Here is a 17,403-nt window from a genome sequence, read left to right on the forward strand (position 1 = left end):
GCTTTGGAGCCTTTCCTGAAACTAGCTCTTGTAGACTAGGCTGGTCTCAAACTCACAGAGATCACCTGCTTCTGCTTCCCAAGTGCTGGGATTAAAGGCATGTGCTACCACCACGTGGTGGGGATTTATAATTTTAATTTTTTAATTTAAAAGTAATCTTTTCTCATTTTACATACCAATCCCAGTTCCCAGTCCTTCCTCTCCTCCTGCTACCTCCTCCTTCCCCTCACTTTACCTCCCCATTCACTCCTCAGAGAGGGTAAGGCTTTCCATGGGGAGTCAACAAATTCTGGGTCCTTACTTTGATGTAAGGACCCTATATCTAGGCTGCACAAGGTATTCCTCCAAAGAGAGGGGGCTCTAAAAAGCCAGTTCAAGCACTAGGGATAAATCCTGGTCCCACTACTAGTGGCCCCATAGACTGCCCAAGCCACACTACTGTCACCCACATTCAGAGGGCCCAATTTGGTCCTATGCAGTTTCCCCTGCTGTAAGTCCAGAATCTGAGCTCCTACTACCTCAGGTCAGCTGTTTCTGTGGGTGTCAAGTTGGGGATTTATTAAAGATACTTTGAATATTGGTTTTAACTATAGGGTTTAAGAGAAAGATAGGGACTTCAAAAGCATAAAATTTTAAAAATAAGACGTACATATATTGATAAGGATTCTTCAAGCAAGGAGAGTCATTAATTGTTTTAGAACTAGCCATTTATACCATGTTAATGGCTCTGAAGCTGCCTCTCAAAACATTGTGGTTTGTTTTGTTTGTTTCCTTTTCTGTCTCATTTGATAAGTGAGATAGAAAAAATGGCTTTGAAGATGCTTTGTATGGAATTACATTTTGATAAGGCAAATTTGGGAGCCACTAGGGCTGCAAAAGGAGTTTGAATACATGTTTTGTTTTGTTTTCCCACTATAATTAGAGTTTCTGGTGAGATTCCTGTAAAATTGCAAGTTTATACCTGGGAAAAGATAAAGGTTTTAGTGATTGCTAATTATATTGAAATTTTGCTTGTTTGCTGATCATAAGACTTTAACTGTATAAGGGGCATGTTTTGCTTCTTTCTCATAACGACATATGCCATCTGTCATCCTATCCTGCCTCAATGGATGCAGAATGGATGACTTGTGGAGAGCCGGCCCAAAAGTGCCATATTAGATCTCTCTTCATACATCTTATAAAACCATTGAGCTATTCTTGCCAGTTACATGCTTATGAGATCATCTGATTCCAATCATTCCCAATGCCACCTTCCAAGTACCATCAATATAGAAATTCCAGGATTAATTTCCTGTAGGGAGCCGGTTCCTGCATTATCCATTACAATAATGGTGCCTAAAGACACCAAGATGTAAATTACTTCAACAGGCGCTGGGTAATCTCCATTCCTTTGATCTCTGCCTATCCCGTGGCTCATTTGGCCTGAGGAGCTGAAGCCATTCATAGGGTAACACGTCCCAGGCGGCTGCCAGCCTTTATTAGTGGATGGGATTCTTGGCTCGGGGTCTCCGCTCTGGTAAGCTTATGCTCTCCTCTCTCAAGACGCATTAAAGCTTTTCTGCAGAAGGATCCGAGTGTCCTGCGTGTATTTCTTGCTGGCGAGAAAATACAGCACGCGCGGGACATATGGTGCCGAAACCCGGGAACATGTGAACATCTCTGGCACCGCGGAGACCCCTCTAACGGGGCGGATTCAGAACTGCAGGGTGGTAAATTCGGAGAGGTATGTTTTTTCTGGACTTTGGCTTGGGAATGTTGCTATTTTGGGAGGTTAATATAGAGGCTTCTGTGCTTTTACTAGGAGCTATTTTGACTTTTCTCACTGTTGTAGCAATCTTAAAGAAGTCCAGAATTACATATCAGAAACCGAATGTGATGAGAGATGGGGCGCGCCTAACAATAAAATATAAGGAAAAAGGACCTCCCGGGATGTCTACTGACAAGGGAGTGAATAATTTGTTAAGAGAAACAACAACAAATAAGAAAAAAAGGACCTCCTGGGATGTCTACTGACAAGGGAGTGAATAATTTGTTAGATGATTCTGTAAGTTTAAAGCTTTAAATCTTGATAGCTCTGATGACTCTAAAAGCTCAAGAGATAAAGTTTTAGAGGAAACAGCTCAGCTAGATGACTCAAAACCTAGCCTCTGCCCTACAACGAAACTAGAGGCCTTGGAGCTGAGCAGCTCAGACTTTGAGATTTTAGACTCTAGCAAGGAAGCAGAGCTAGAGGAGGAGACAGCATGATACCACCCCAATAGATATCGGCTGCCAAAAGTAAAAGCAAATATGAGGCCATCGCCTGTTAATTCAGCGGGTGTACTTCTATCAGCACCCCCACTATTTGGTACCAACTCCTTTTTACCATCAGAGGAGCGGAGAAAATTACAGATGGCTTTCCCAGTCTTTGATAGGGGAAAAGGCCATGCCTGCTATTCAACACTTCTTAAAGGCCTGGAATGCCTGGGGCTTTAAAGCCTCATAAACATTGACGCTCGGGCCAAGCGTCTCACCTCAAAACCTAAAAGGCCAAAAGAAAATGGTAAAATGGAAAGATATCTTAACTGATCTTTGGAGAGGCCCGGATCCTATTCTCATAAGATCCAGGGGGGCGATATGTGTTTTTCCACAGGATGAAGAAAATCCTCTGTGGATCCCAGAAAGACTCACCCGAAGAGCCCCTTCGGACCTTCAAAAGTCAGAACTCCATCCTCTCCCCGGGAGTTAAGAGCCGCTATTGTTATCCAGATTAACTCCTGTCCTTGGCGGAGAGATTGTATCGCTAAAGGGGTGGGGGTGGGATTGTTTGATGCAGCCATTTGCGGATTGCTGTTACTTCTGGCCGGTCTATGAGAAAGGGGTGGGGGTGGAATTGTTTGATGCAGCCGTTTGCGGATTGGTGTTACTCCTCTGGCTGGTCTGTAAGCTCCAGGGCTCAAACCAAGAGATCGCCCAAGCGCTTATATTTTGGCTAACTATGCTTAAGCAATAGGCCGCCGGCCAGACAGCTCTTGCACACCCGGAGCCTAGGCTCATTGCACAGGGTAGAGTGTCTGGTTTGAGCAGCCCCAATGAGGGATGCTGAGCAAAGGCATCGCACAGAGTTGCCTAATATACAGGCTTCTCTGAGAGGTACGTTGACCTGCATAAGGGTTACCTGCCCCGAGACTCCCTTTCCCAGAAAAATGGCAGAGGACAGGTCGAGAGTACTTCGGGTCAAGCTAACAGCCTGATGGCGACTCTCGTACACAGTCTTAATGTTTGATTTGGGAAGGTTCAACCTCTGCCTCTATCCCTCAACATATGGGTGACCTATTTGCTTGTAAAAATATAAAGCCTTTTCATTAATTAATAAAAAAGGGGGATATGTAGGGAGCCGGTTCCTGCATTATCCATTACAATAATGGTGCCTAAAGACACCAAGATGTAAATTACTTCAACAGGCGCTGGGTAATCTCCATTCCTTTGATCTCTGCCTATCCCGTGGCTCATTTGGCCTGAGGAGCTGAAGCCATTCATAGGGTAACACGTCCCAGGCGGCTGGCCAGCCTTTATAAGGGATGGTTTTCTTGGTTCAGTGTCTCCGCTCTGGTAAGCTTATGCATTAAAGCTTGTCTGCAGAAGGATCCGAGTGTCCTGCGTGTATTTCTTGCTGGCGAGAAAATACAGCACGCGCGGGACAATTTCCCAAAACTTGAATTCTGGAGGCCATACTCAAATTATAAATCATATATATATCTAGCATACCAAGGAGAAACTTACCTGTTTCTGTCAAAATAGTGCTACATGGTTATACAGCTAAGGGACAAAACAAGGCATACTTTCCCTTAGGGGACTGAAGATGTAGGAGCAGTAGCCTACCTGCATGGACATGTAGTAGTGTATCTGGTCACTTAGCTGAAAGTACTGTATTAGGAGCAGTGAGTAGATTTATAACCCAAATGGCAAGGCAGATGGGGTCTTGGTTATAGGGACTGTTCAGGACAACTAGAAATGTTGTATTTGTTTAGCTTCAATGTTTAGCATATACTGTCCTCAAACCAGCCTCTGCTTTAGCCTTCAAGGTGTTAACACTAATGAATGTGTCTCCATGTCCAGCTGAGGTGGACTTGGAAGGGAAGATTCTAAATGTGAAATCACTATTACCTTAACTACTGAATTTTGACAACAATTAAGTTGAGAGGCTAGCGAGTATAGGTCACTGTTAGAATACATGTTTGCTTACTCTTGGTATGAATTCCACCCATAATAAAACAAAATTACTACCTAGCAAGGTCCTCCTTTATCACCATGTCTCTTTGCTGCTAAACTGTTTATGTGCATGAGGACATGTTAGACAAGAGTCTGGAAAGTTATCCACCCATTTTCCATTTTGAGGTTTTCCTTCTAATTATGAATATTTGAAAACACAGATGCATTCTCAGCTGTGGGACTTCAGGTTAATGTAAACAGTCTTCTAGATACGTAGGTAGAAAGAAATATATGCTCATGTGTCCATGCACACAAAGAGACACACACAGTAGAAGAAAGGGGAGTTCAGTGGTAGAGCAAGAGCCTATCATGCACAAAGGTCTGAGGTACATGTTTAGCACTACAAGTAAATAAATGAAATCTAGGAATGGGTTTTTGTTTTGAGCATTAAAGAAGGAAAGCATGTCAATGACCTGTGCAGTAAAAGCTTGTGCTAGAAGTACCAGAGCATTACAGAACATGTGTGATGTGTGATCCTTCCAAAAGAACTGTGCCCATTAATGAGCAGAAGGCCTGACAGTCACCAAACATAATCAGTGGAACAGCTGGGCAAGAAGTTCACCCTAAATCAGAATGAGACCCCAAGAGGTAGCCTTGAGCTATTTCTGCAGACAGAAGGACACACATAGAAGTGGGGCAAAGGGTAGGGGGAGAGGGAGGGAAAAACTCAAATGTGGAAGATGGTTACCCTTGAAATTATCTGGAAACAAGGGAATACCCCTCAATTGGTTATTCAATACACAATGCTCAGCTGTGAAATCCTATACATGAAAGTAATATAAAGACTGTAAAGGTATATTCATGACTACATACACACACACACACACACACACACACACACACACACACACACACACTTTAAAAAAAGGAGGCCATAATTTTGAGAGGGCAAAGGAGTTATATGGGAGGGGATGGAGGGGGAAAGGGAAGGAGAGAAAGCATTAATTACATATAGTTTCAGAAAGCAAAACATGTTAAAATATAAAAGCATCTGGGGACAAATGCCATGTTCCGTGCAGTCAGATAGTATGAAATGTAGTATCCAGTGACAGGTCTGAAATATTGCTCCTGGTACCAGTTGTCTCATGTTCATGGAGAGAGGTTTTGCTGGTGTGAAGATGATGAAATCAAGTTGGCTGCAGTTTACTGCATCTTCACTGTAACTGCTGTTTACAGTGAACAGTAAACAGTATGTCATGCTTTGAGCTGAGAGCTTAACAGACCCTCAGTAAGCCAGCATTCTTCCTGCCAGCCATTGAGGCAGAGGCTGTTGCTGTTCTAGCCTGGAAAACTTGGACTGGATTTGGTGTCTTGCCTGAGCCTCCTTGCCTGCCTGCTCTGGGCTGACATCTGCTGGTTCCCTGTAGGGGAAGCTGTAGCCACGCCTTCTTAGGGGCTGGCTACAAGAGTACCTGAGGGCTTGTGAGGGCGTGGTCAGAGTGAGTAGGGGGACTGCGTTTTCGGTTTCGGTTTCTCTTTGCTGCTTGCTGTACAGACTACCACCGGCTGGCTGGTTCGCTCTGTAAGTAAGGCTTTTCCCTATTAAATACCCTTATATTTCTACCTGACTCCGTACTGGTAATTTCTTACTATAGTTCCCCTTGGGATCAGAGTCTAGAAGTTGGCGTTAGAGTTGCATTCTTATTCTGGTGTGCATACCTGACTTCAGTTTTCATTCAGATTTCATTCACCATGTACTCTCACAATATGTGGGAGTAGGTTCCAAGTTGGCTCAAACACTCCTTGGTCTAGGAACAGTGAATTGTATCAGTAACACTTTCCCAGAGCAGTTCTCAGACCTGTTTCCTAACCATCTTTTTCTAGTTCTTGGGATAGAACCTTGGGCCAAAATCATCCTAGGAAAATACTCTACAGCTAAGCTATGAATACATGCCCCTTGCAACTTAAAATAAAATAAATGGTGGTGTGTGTGTACTCATGTGATGCATGTCTGTGTGAGATTGTGTTTATATTTGAGTGCATTTGTTTGCCTCTCTCTGTGTGTGTAGAGGTTTTGGTTAGACTTCATGTGTACTTCTCTATTATTCACCATCTCAATTTCCAAGACTCTTGCTGAACCAAAGGCTTTCTGCTTTGGCTAGGCTACCTGGGCAGCAAGCTCAGTGCTCTGTCTGTTCCTCACTCCCCAAGTGCTGGTGTTACATTCTCATGTCATCATGCCTGGCTTTTCAGTGGGTGCTGAAAACCTAAACTGTTATGGTGAAAGCTTCTCCTCAGACGCTGGCATCCATATACCCAAAGAGTCTGGGATGTTATGGTGGAAGTTCTACCCATGACCCCTCCCCTAACCCTCTCCAAACCCTGCTGCATCTCAGAAAGCCAGCCAAATGATGACCCCCCCCCGAGATTCTCAAGACCTCTCCCACAGGGTATTTAAACTGCCCCCAGTAAACAGACTTGTGGTCTTCTGGTCTCTCTTTCTTGTATCCTCTCGGGGGTAGGGGTTGGAAGGCTGTCCAGGAGTGTTGTATCCATTAAACATGGGCTTTTCCTAATTTGGTTTGATTTGGTCTGCTTTAGATTGTTGTATTGGCAGAGAGGCTTATCGGGGTGGAGAAACTTTTCACAAACATAGATAGGTCCTTAAGGTGACAGAGCAAGCCCTTTCCTAGCTCCTCTTCCAATTATATTTATTTATATTCCAATTTTCAATAGGATTTTGTGATGGGGAATGTACTGTGCATGTTTATCTTATTGAATGTTAAATAAAATACTGTTTGGCCAATGAGACAGCAAATTAGATGGGACTAGGAGTCAAAGAGGATTCTGGGAAATGTAGTAGATAAGTGGTCATCCAGGCAGGAAGTGACATAGCAAGGAGATTCATATTTAAGAGGAGAAACAGGAAGGGTCTCTTTTCCCCTTGCTCCTCCAGCACCACAATGTGATCCACCTGCAAAGAGAGACACCAATAAGGCGTCCAATAAGATAAGTCTTATAAAATATATAGATTTATGATAATTAAGACTGAGCTAACAGATGAGGAATCCTAGTCATTGGCCAAGCAGCTTTGAACCCAATACAAGTTTCTGTGTATTCATTTGGGCCTATTTTGGGCATGCGGCTGGCATAAAGTGCACATGTGGCAGTGGGGCTCAGCGGCTTTTGGCGGAAAGATTTACTGTAACAATTTTTTTGTATAGTTGAGGCCATAACTCCATCTGAAGCCCAAGGACCTGGGAACTTCCAGTATTCTAAGAAACAAGCCGTATCTGTAGGCACCATGAAAGTGAACGTGAAAGGCCGGAACAGGAGGTCCAAAGACACAAAGAATGTCCCTGTGCCTTCCTCAGAGTGAGAAAAGAGAATGAAAACATTTTACAACCTACAAGCAGCTCACCTGAAGGGAGGGGCCACAGAGCTGAAGTTGGCCCAAGGGGCCCTAAGTAATAACATGACACGGGCCTTTACTCCCAGGCAGAGATAGTCTGAATTTCAGGCCAGCTGGGTTTACTTAGGGAGTTCCAGGAGAGCCAGGGCTACACAGAGAAACCTTATTTCAAAAAAAAAAAATGACAACAAACACCAAAGAACAAAACTAAACAAAAGGCTCATATGGCCTACCCCTTTCCAGGCTCCTCCTGGAACCAATCCTCACTTCTTCCCATTAGCAGTCTGTAACAGTTGTAGTAGTATGTGACAGTTGTGACATCTTGTGGGAGTGAGGATAAAACCAGAAACAAAGATCAGCTACTGGTAAAGGGACCTGTGCCTCTTTTTCTAATCAATCCAAGTTCATCTGACCTTTCTTCAGTGAAATGACTCTGGCCAGTGAAAGACCCCCAGATTGAGGAGCCTCTACACATCGGACAGTTTCCCCCCAGAACTCAATGTCCAGTCCAGTTGATGTAAAAACAAGAGGTAAGTTTATTGTGGGACATTTGCGCAAACGGGCCTCCCAGTCCGACAGACCAAGGAAGCCCCATTCCTCAAAGGCAGGTCTCTTTTATAGGAAGAAATTAGAAGGTTTTGGGGAGGGGAGAGGGTTGGGGTACATAACTGGAGTCACAAGTCCTTTGAAGGTCTCTTATCTTTGGGGCCAGATGGTCTCCTGCCTCACCAGTTGGGGCAACATCCCATGGAATGAACCGGTAATTGCAGTTATCTTTTTGGTTTCTAAGGGGCTCTCTTTTGTCAATTGTTGTTACCTTAACTGGTGGGATAGTCTGCTCTTATCTTCACGACCCCATGGGAGGGTGGCCCTTTGGAAGTTCTTGGTATTTAGTTAGGCTATCTTTCGGCCTTGTAAGGGAGTTATTGCGGCTGGCTAGAAAATTCCAGGGACTCGAGTCATTGTGGCCTTGGTTAGATTTTTAAGTCAGGCCACCCTGCTTTTAGTGTGGGAGTTTTTTTTTAAGCCTTCTTATTTTATTTCTTTGTTAATTTTTAAGTCCTTCAGCCAGCTCAAGTGTAGTAAGCGTGGCTCTGTCAGGCCTTTCACCTCTCCCCAATTCCTTCTGCCTCACTAAAAAACAGTTAGATTATATTCCTTAAGCTAGCCCCCAAACTCTATTCCCTTATTTGACCATTTCCTCCTCCTGAAACTGACGACCAAGGTCCAGCTATCAAAGTATTTAGCAATCAAAAGCCCAATTTGGCTCACCTAATTACCATGGCCAATTAAAATTAAACAACTAATTGACATGACAATTAAAATTAAATACCTCATCCTAACATGGGTTTTCCTATTTTACCTTTATAAACTGCCATTTTTCTATGTGCCATGTCTGTCTCTCCTCTATCTAGAGGCAGTTCTTTGTCCCTCCAGGACAAATACTCCTGCCCCCTTTCCCTTGTTTCTGTCCCCTTCTCCCTCATCCTTATTTCACATGTTTGTTTCCTATTTCTTGCTCCCTGACACTTTGGGGCAAATAAATAATCTTTGTGCTGAGAACTTGGCCTTGCTGGTCCTGAGCCAATATTTTTTTTCTTTCATTCAGGCCACCTTTACCCTCTCACCCAGCCCAGAGATCAACACTACTTTGAGAGATTGGCCAATGATTGCTCTGGCTACTTACTACAGAGAGAGTAGTGTTCCAGACCGATGTCTTCAGGACTGTGAATGGAGCCAGCCTTACAGTCCCAGGTCTGATTCTGAATGGAGGTGTGTGGACTAGGGAAGTTTAATTGCCCAACGATGCTAATGATGAGACCATATCATCTCAGGAGGGCTCCCAGCTGATGCTGAGCAGCCAAGGTTTATTGAGAAGTCCATTTAAATAGTCCTCCAAGAGCAGGGACAACATGAGGAGGCATCTATTATAATGTATATAGCTAACATCAAGTGATTCTATTACCTAATCAACTCTTGGTCACTTAGGCAGTCCTCAGCCCAGGCATCGGCCTACTCCAGGCTTAAGCCACAGAGATGCAAATTAGGAGGCATCTTACCCCGAGGCTATGGTAAACAATAGTAGCCCTACTGGCAATTAACAATACAATGGTGAGCCAGAGCTTTCAGGTGCTCCATGTTTACTGGAGCTAGAGGCTGGGCCCCAAAGTATTCCATAACAGAATTATTTGGTCCCCCACAGAGTAGTATTTTAGGGTTTCAGAGACACAAGGGTCCAAGAGGTGGGTCTCTAGGACTGCTCCAGAGGACCTCAATAAAACTAATTTGGCTGTGTCATTCTAGGTGTCAGACAGCCTTCAATAATGGCTGAGGTAATATCTGTAACAGAGTTAGTATGAATGAGGACCCCTATTGAAAATGTAACTTGGAAATAATTAAGGCTACTTTCCATTACTAGAGGGGGAAAAGTGCTAGGAAAAAAAGAAAGAAACAGAAAAATATCAGTTAAAAACAAAACAAAACAAAACTCTGAAGACCTTTTCATATGTCAGCAAGGATGATGACTACCTTGCCACCTTTGTCCATTGCAAAGGGTACATGCCATTGGTTTTTCAATATATTGAGAAATTTCTAATCATTCAACTCAAGATCAGAGTTCAGTCACCAACTTCTCTTCCATAACCAACTCATAAAGACCACTAAGATACAAAGGTTAGTAAAGTTCTCTTTGCTTTTAATGTTTTATTTTTTTAAATTTCATATAATATATTTTAGTTGTATTTTCCTTCCCCAATGTCTTCCTACATCATTCTTCACCTCCTGACTCATCCAGCTTCCTGGTCTTTCTCTCTCTTAAAAATGAATCAGTCCCACAAAGAAAACATAACATACCATGGAGTTCTAGTTTTCTTGGCCCACTGAAAGACCCTCGGATCGAGGAGTCTCCACAAATTGGACAGTCCCCCCAAAACACTCAATGTCCAGTCCAGCTGATGTAAAAACAAGAGGTAAGTTTATTGTGGGACATTTGCCCAAACAGGCCTCCCAGTCAGACAGACAAAGGAAGCCCTGTTCCTCAAAAGCAGGCTTCTTTTATAGGAGAAAACCATAGGCTTTTAGGGGTTTGGGTACGTGGTGACCGGAGTCACAGGACCTTTGGAGATCTCTTATCTTTGGGGCTGGATGGTCTCCTGACTCAGTGGGATAGTCTGGTCTTATCTTCATGACCCCAGGGCAGGGTGGCCCTCTGGGAATTCTTGGTATTTAGTTAGGTTGTCTTGTGGCCTTGTAAGGGAGTTATTGCTGCCAGCTAGGAAATTCCAGGGACTCGGGTCATTATGACCTTGGTTAGGTTTCTAAATCAGGTCTCCCCATTCTTAGGGTGAGAGGTTTTTTTTTTTTCTAAGTCTATTTATTTTTATTTCTTTGTTAATTCTTAAGTCCTTCACCACTACCACACCTACATCAAACATTGACCAAAAAAAGTGTTCCACGACCTTTCTCACAGGTTAGTTTGATAGAGGCAATTTTCGTATTTAGGTTCTATTTTATCACATGATTCTAGCTTATGTTGAATTGGCAAAAAACTAACCCAACATAATTGGGAAAAGCCCATAATGCCTCAAGCCTACACAAAAAACTTGAGGCAACAAAGTCATGCTGAAAGTATGAGAAATAGTCATACATCAGTAACAGCACACAAATTGTTTACCACACACACACACACACACACACACACACACACACACACACACACACACACACACGCAAGCTTGTTTCACATGTCAATCCCTTCTCCCTCTCCCTCCCCTAACCCCAATCCCTCCTACCCAACCACCAACCTACCCCCCACCCCATCCACTCTCCAATCCCCAGGCAGGGTAGGGCCCTCAATGAGGGCTCCGAAAAGTCCACCACATTATCCTGGGCTGGGCCTAGGCCCTTCCCCATGTGTCCAGGTCAAGAATGCACCCCTTCACGTGGGATGGTCTCTCAAAGTCCCTTCTTACACTAGAGAAAATACTAATCCACCACCAGGGGCCCCCTAAAGTACAGAGGCCTCCTCATTGACATCCATGTTCAGGAGTCTGGATTAGTCCTCTACTGGCCTCCCAGACAGCATATGGGGTAGATGTGCTCCCCCTTTTTCAGGCCAGGTGTTTTTGTGGGTTTCTCCAACCTGGTACCAACCCCTTCGATCTTCATTCCTCCCTCTCTTCAACTAAGTTCCAGAGTTCAGTTCAGTGTGTACCTGTGGATGTCTGTCTCTGCTTCCATCAGAGGGCTCTAGGATGGCATAAAAAGTAGTCATCAATCTCACTGTAGGAGATGGCCACTTAGGTTATCCTCTCCACCATTGCCTAGATTGTCAGTTCGTGTCATCGTTGTAGGTCCCTGGAAATCTCCCTAGTGACAGATCTCTCCTCAGACCTATAATGGCACCCTCTGATATGGTATCTCTCATCCTACTCTCTATTCTTCCCCAACTCAATATTTCTGTGCCACCATTTCCTCTCCTCCACTCTTCTTCTGCTGTCATTCTGGCAGCTCCCTCCCCCCTACCCTCATTTTCCCAATTAGCTCAGGAGTTCCTGCCCCTTCCCATTCCTGGGATCCATTCATTTATCCCTCAGAGTCCTTCATGTTTCCTAGTTTCTTTGGTGAAGAGGATTGTAGGCTGGTAATCCTTTGCTCTATGTCTAAAATTCATATATGAGTGAGTATATACCATGTTTGACTTTTTTTGACTGGGTTACCTCACTCAGGATGGTTTCTTCTAGTTCCATCCATTTGCCTACGAATTTCAAGATTCCATTGCTTTTTTCTACTGAGTAGTACTCCATTGTATAAATGTAACACTTCAGTTGAGGGGCATCTAGGTTGCTTCCAGGTTCTGACTATTACAAACAACGCTGCTATGAACATGGTTGAACATATGTCCTTGTTGTATGAATGTCCATTATTTGGGTATATACCCAAGAGAGGAATGGCTGGATCCTGAGGTAGACTGATTCCCATTTTTCTGAGCAACCGCCATACTGATTTCCAGAGTGGTCTTAAAAGTTCACACTGCCACCAGCAATGGTGGAGTGATCCTTTTTCTCCACATCCTCTCCAGCATAGATTGTCATTGGTATTATTGATTTTAACAATAATGACAGGTGTGAGGTGGTATCTCAGATTTGTTTTGAGTTGCATTTCTCTGATGGACAAGGATTTTGAGCACTTTCTTAAGTGTCTTTCAGCCATTTCAGATTCCTCTGTTGAGAATTATCAATTTAGTTCTGCACCCAACTTTTTAATTTCATTGTTTGGTGTTTTGGTGGCTAGCTTCTTGTCATCATTTTATATTTTTGAAATCAGCCCTCTGTCAGATGTGGGGTCAGTGAAGACCTTTTCCCATTCTGTGTCTGGTCATTTTGTCTTACTGTGTCCTTTGCCTTGCAGAAGCTTCTCAGTTTCAGGAGGTCCCATTTATTAATTGCATACCTCAGTGTCTGTGCTACTGGCCTAATGTTCAGGAAGCAGTCTCCTGTGCCAATTTGTTCAAGATTAACTCCCACTTTCTCTTCTAGAAGATTCAGTGTGGCTGAATTCATGGTGAAATCTTTCATCCATTTGTACTTAAGTTTTGTGCATGGTGACAGATATGGATCTATCTGCAGTCTTCTGCATGTCCAAATCCAATTGTGCCAGCACCATTTGTTGAAGATGCTATCTTTTTTCCATTGTATAGATTTAGCATCTTTGTCAAAAATAAGGTGTTCATAGGTGTGTGGGTTAATATCAGGGTTTTCAATTCCATTCCATTGGTCTATCTGTCTATTTTTTTGCCAATACCAAGCTGTTTTCAGAACTATGGCTCTATAATAGAGCTTGAAGTCAGGGATGGTGATGACTCCAGAAAATCCTTTATTGTAAAGAGCTGTTTTGGCTATCCTGGGATTTTTATTTTTCCATATAAAGTTGAGTATTGTTCTTTCAAGGTCTGTCAAGAACTGTGTTGGGATTTTGATATGGGTTGAGTTGAATCTAGATTACTTTTGGCAAGATTGCCATTTTTACTATGTTGATTCTACCTATCCAAGAGCATGAGAGCTCTTTCCATTTTCTGGAATCTTCCTTAATTTCTTTCTTTAAAGTCTAATAGTTCTTACTGTACAGGTCATTCACTTTTTTGGTTAGTGTTACCCCAAGATATTTTATGTTGCTTGTGAATATTATGAAGGGTAATGTTTCCCTGATTTCTTTCTCATTGGATTTATTGTCTGTATATAGTAGAGCTACTTATTTTTTTAGTTAATTTTGTATCCTGCTTCGTTGCTGAAGGTGTTTATCAGCTTTAGGAGTTCCCTGGTAGAGTTTTTCGGTCACTAATGTAGACTATCATATCATCTGCAAATAGTGAAAGTTTGACTTCTTCCTGTCCAATTTGTATCCCTTTGATCCCATTTTTTGTCTTATTGCTCTAGCTAGAACTTCAAGTACAATATTGAAGAGATATGGAGAGAATGGTCAGCCTTGTCTTATTCCTTATTTTCGAGGAATCACTTTGAGTTTCTCTCCTTTTAGTTTGATGTTTGTTATTGGTTTGGGATATATTGCATTCATCATGTTTAGATATGTTCCTGTTATTCCTGTTCTCTCCAAGATCTTTATCAGGAAGGTATGTTGGATTTTGTCAAAGGCCTTTTCAGCATCTAGTGAGATGATCATGTGGTTTTTCTTTTTTAGTTTGTTTATATGGTGGATTACATTGATGGATTTTTGTATGTTGAATCATCCTTGCATCCCTGGGAAGAAGCCTACTTGATCATGGTGGATGATTTTTCTTATGTGTTCTTGAATTTGATTCGCCAATATTTTGTTGAGTATTTTTGCATTGATAATTATGTGCGATATTGGTCTGTAGTTCTCTTTCTTAGTTGTATCTTTGTGTGGCTTGGTTATTAAACTGATTGTAGCCTCATAAAAAGAGTTTGGCAATGTCCCTTCTGATTCTGTTGTGTGGAACAGTTTGAGGAGTACCGGTATTATCTCTTGTTTGAATTTCTGATAGAATTCTGCAGTGAATCCATGTGGCCCTGGGCTTCTTTTGGTTGGAAGGCTTTTGATGACTGCTTCTATTTCATTAGATGTTATAGGTTTATGTAAACTGCTTATCTGTTCGTTTAATTTTGGTAAGTGATATCTATCCAGAAAACTGTCCATTTCCTTTAGATTTTCGAATTTTGTGGAGGATAGGTTTTCAAAGTATGACCTGAAGATTCTCTGGATTTTCTGTTGTTATATCCCCCTTTTCGTTTCTGATTTTGTTAATTAGCATCTCTCTCTCTCTCTCTCTCTCTGCCTTTTGGTTAGTTTGGATAGAGGTTTGTCTATCTTGTTGATCTTCTCAAAGAACCAACTCTTTGTTTCATTGATTCTTTGTAATGTTTTCCTAGTTTCTACTTAACTGATTTTAGCCATCAGTTTGATTATTTCCTGGTGTCTACTCCTCTGTGGTGAGTTGGCTTCTTTTTGTTCTAAAGCTTTCAGTTTTTCTGTGATTTCTCTAGTGTGGCTTTTCTCTAGTTTCTTCATGTGGGCATTTAGTGCTATGAACTTTCCTTTTGGCACTGTTTTCAGAGTGTCCCATAAGTTTGGGTATGTTTTGTCTACATTCTCATTAAATTCTAGGAAGTCTTTATTTTTTTTTTTTATTTCTTCCTCAACACAGGAATGGTGCAATTGAGTGTTATTCAATTTCTATGAATATTTAGGTTTTCTTCAATTTGTATTGCTGTCAAATTTTAGCTTTAGTGCATGTTGATCTGATAAGATACAGGTGGTTATTTCAATTCTTTTGTATCTGTTGAGGTTTGTTTTGTTGCCAACTAATAGACAAGGTTCCAATGTGGTACTAAGAAGAAGGTATATTCTTTTGTGTTTGGATGGAATGTTCTATAGATATCTTCTAAACCCAGTTGGGTCATAACTTCTGTCAGATCCTTTGTTTTTTGTTAAGTTTCTGTCTGGTGGTCCTGTCTAGTGGTGAAAGGGGGTCTTGAACACTCCTACTGAAAGTGTGTGTGGTTTTATGTGTGATTTGTGCTTTAGCAATGTTTCTTTTACACATGTGACTACCCTCCTATTTGGGGCATAGATTTTCAGGATTGAGACTTCATCTTGATGGACGTTTGCTGTAATTACTATGAAATGTACTTCTTCAACTCTTTTGATTGATTTTAGTTTGAAATCTATTTTATAGATATTGGGATTGCTACACCAGCTTGTTTCCATTTGATTGGAAAAATTTTTCCCAACCTTTTACTCTGACATAACACCTGTATTTGAAGTTGAGGTATGTTTCTTATAAACAGCAGACAGATGGATTCTGTCTTCATATCCATTTTGTTAGCCTATACCTTTTTATGGGTAAGTTAAGACCATTGACATTTAGGGATATTAATATCCATTGTTCGTTGGTTCTTCTTTGTTTTGGATTTATTGGTGGTGGTGTCATTGTGTGTGGATTTTGCCCTCCTGTCTCTTTTCATGTTGTGTTAAATTGGATTATCTATTGACTATGTTTTTGTGAGTGTAGTCATGTTCATTGGGTTGGAGTTTTCTTTCCAGAGCCTTCTGTAGTGCTGGATTTGTGGATATGTATTGTGTAAATCTGTTTTTGCCATGGAATATCTTATTTTCTCCATCTATAATGATTTAAAGTTTTGCTGGGTACAGTAGTCTGGGTTGTTATCCATGCTCCCTTAATGCTTGTAGGATCTCTATCCAAGACCTTCTGGTTTTCAGAGTTTCCATTGAGAGGTCGGGTGTGATTCTGATTGGTTTGCCTTTATATGTTACATGGCCTTTTTCCTTTTCTGCTCTTAATATTTTCTCTTTATTCTGTAGATTTGGTGTTTTGATTATTATGTGTCACGTAGGGGCTTCTTTTTGTTGTCTAGTCTGTTTGTTGTTCTGTAAGCTTCTTGTACTTTCATAGGCATATCTTTCTGTAGGTTGGGGAAGTTTTCTTCTATGATTTTGTTGAATATGTTTTCTGTACCTTTGACCAGTGTTTCTTCACCTTCTTCTACACCTATTATTCTTAGGTTTGGTATTTTCATGGTGTCCCTTATTTCCTGGATATTTTGTGTTAGGGATTTGTTGGACTTGAGATTTTCTTTGGTTGATGAATGTATATCCTCTAGCAAGTCTTCAATAACTGAGATTATCTCTCCCATCTCTTGAATTCTATTAGTTATACTCATATTTTTTTTACTGATCGTTTATCCAGCCTTTCTATTTCCAGCATCGCCTCATTCTGTGTTTTCTTTATTGTTTCTATGTCAGCTTTCATGCCTTCAACTGTATTGAGTGCTTCTTTCACTTGTTTGGTTGTTTTTTCTTGGGTTTCTTTAGATTCTTTAATGGATTTGTTTATTTCTTGAATTTTTTGGTTTGTCTTTTCCTCCATTTCATGCAATTTTTCCTTATTTTTTCTTCTATTTCTTTAAGGGATTTTCCTGTTTCCTCTTTAAAGGTCTCTATCATCTTCCCAAGATAATTTTTGAGGTCCATTTCTTCTTCATCTTTTGTGTCGATCTTTTCAGAGCTTGCTGGAGTGGAGTCCCTAGATTCTGGTGTTGTCATATTGGTCTTTCTGTTGTTGAATGAGATCTTATTCTGTCTTCTTCCCATATATTCCCCTGGACCAACATTTTTATAATCCACTTCTGTGATAATCATCAGAGAAGCTGGGTCATCTGACAGATTATGGCCTGAGTACATTAGGGTAAAAGTGATGTACTTAGAACCCAGAACTATCCTACTGAAGGGTAAGTGTAGGTTTC

The 17,403-nt window shown here is 41.6% G+C and overlaps 1 long non-coding RNA gene across 1 annotated transcript in view; it reads left to right on the forward strand.

Annotated features, from left to right (window-relative positions):
* Window positions 1-10,435: 10,435 nt before the first annotated feature.
* Window positions 10,436-17,403, forward strand: part of LOC118237891 — a 57,476-nt gene continuing 50,508 nt past the window's right edge. Inside the window, exon 1 of the long non-coding RNA XR_004771457.1 lies at window positions 10,436-10,572. This is a non-coding gene — a long non-coding RNA (uncharacterized LOC118237891). The remainder of the gene's footprint in view (window positions 10,573-17,403) is intronic.

This window comes from Cricetulus griseus, chromosome X, assembly GCF_003668045.3.
Source record: "Cricetulus griseus strain 17A/GY chromosome X, alternate assembly CriGri-PICRH-1.0, whole genome shotgun sequence".
Taxonomy (NCBI): Eukaryota; Metazoa; Chordata; class Mammalia; order Rodentia; family Cricetidae; genus Cricetulus; species Cricetulus griseus.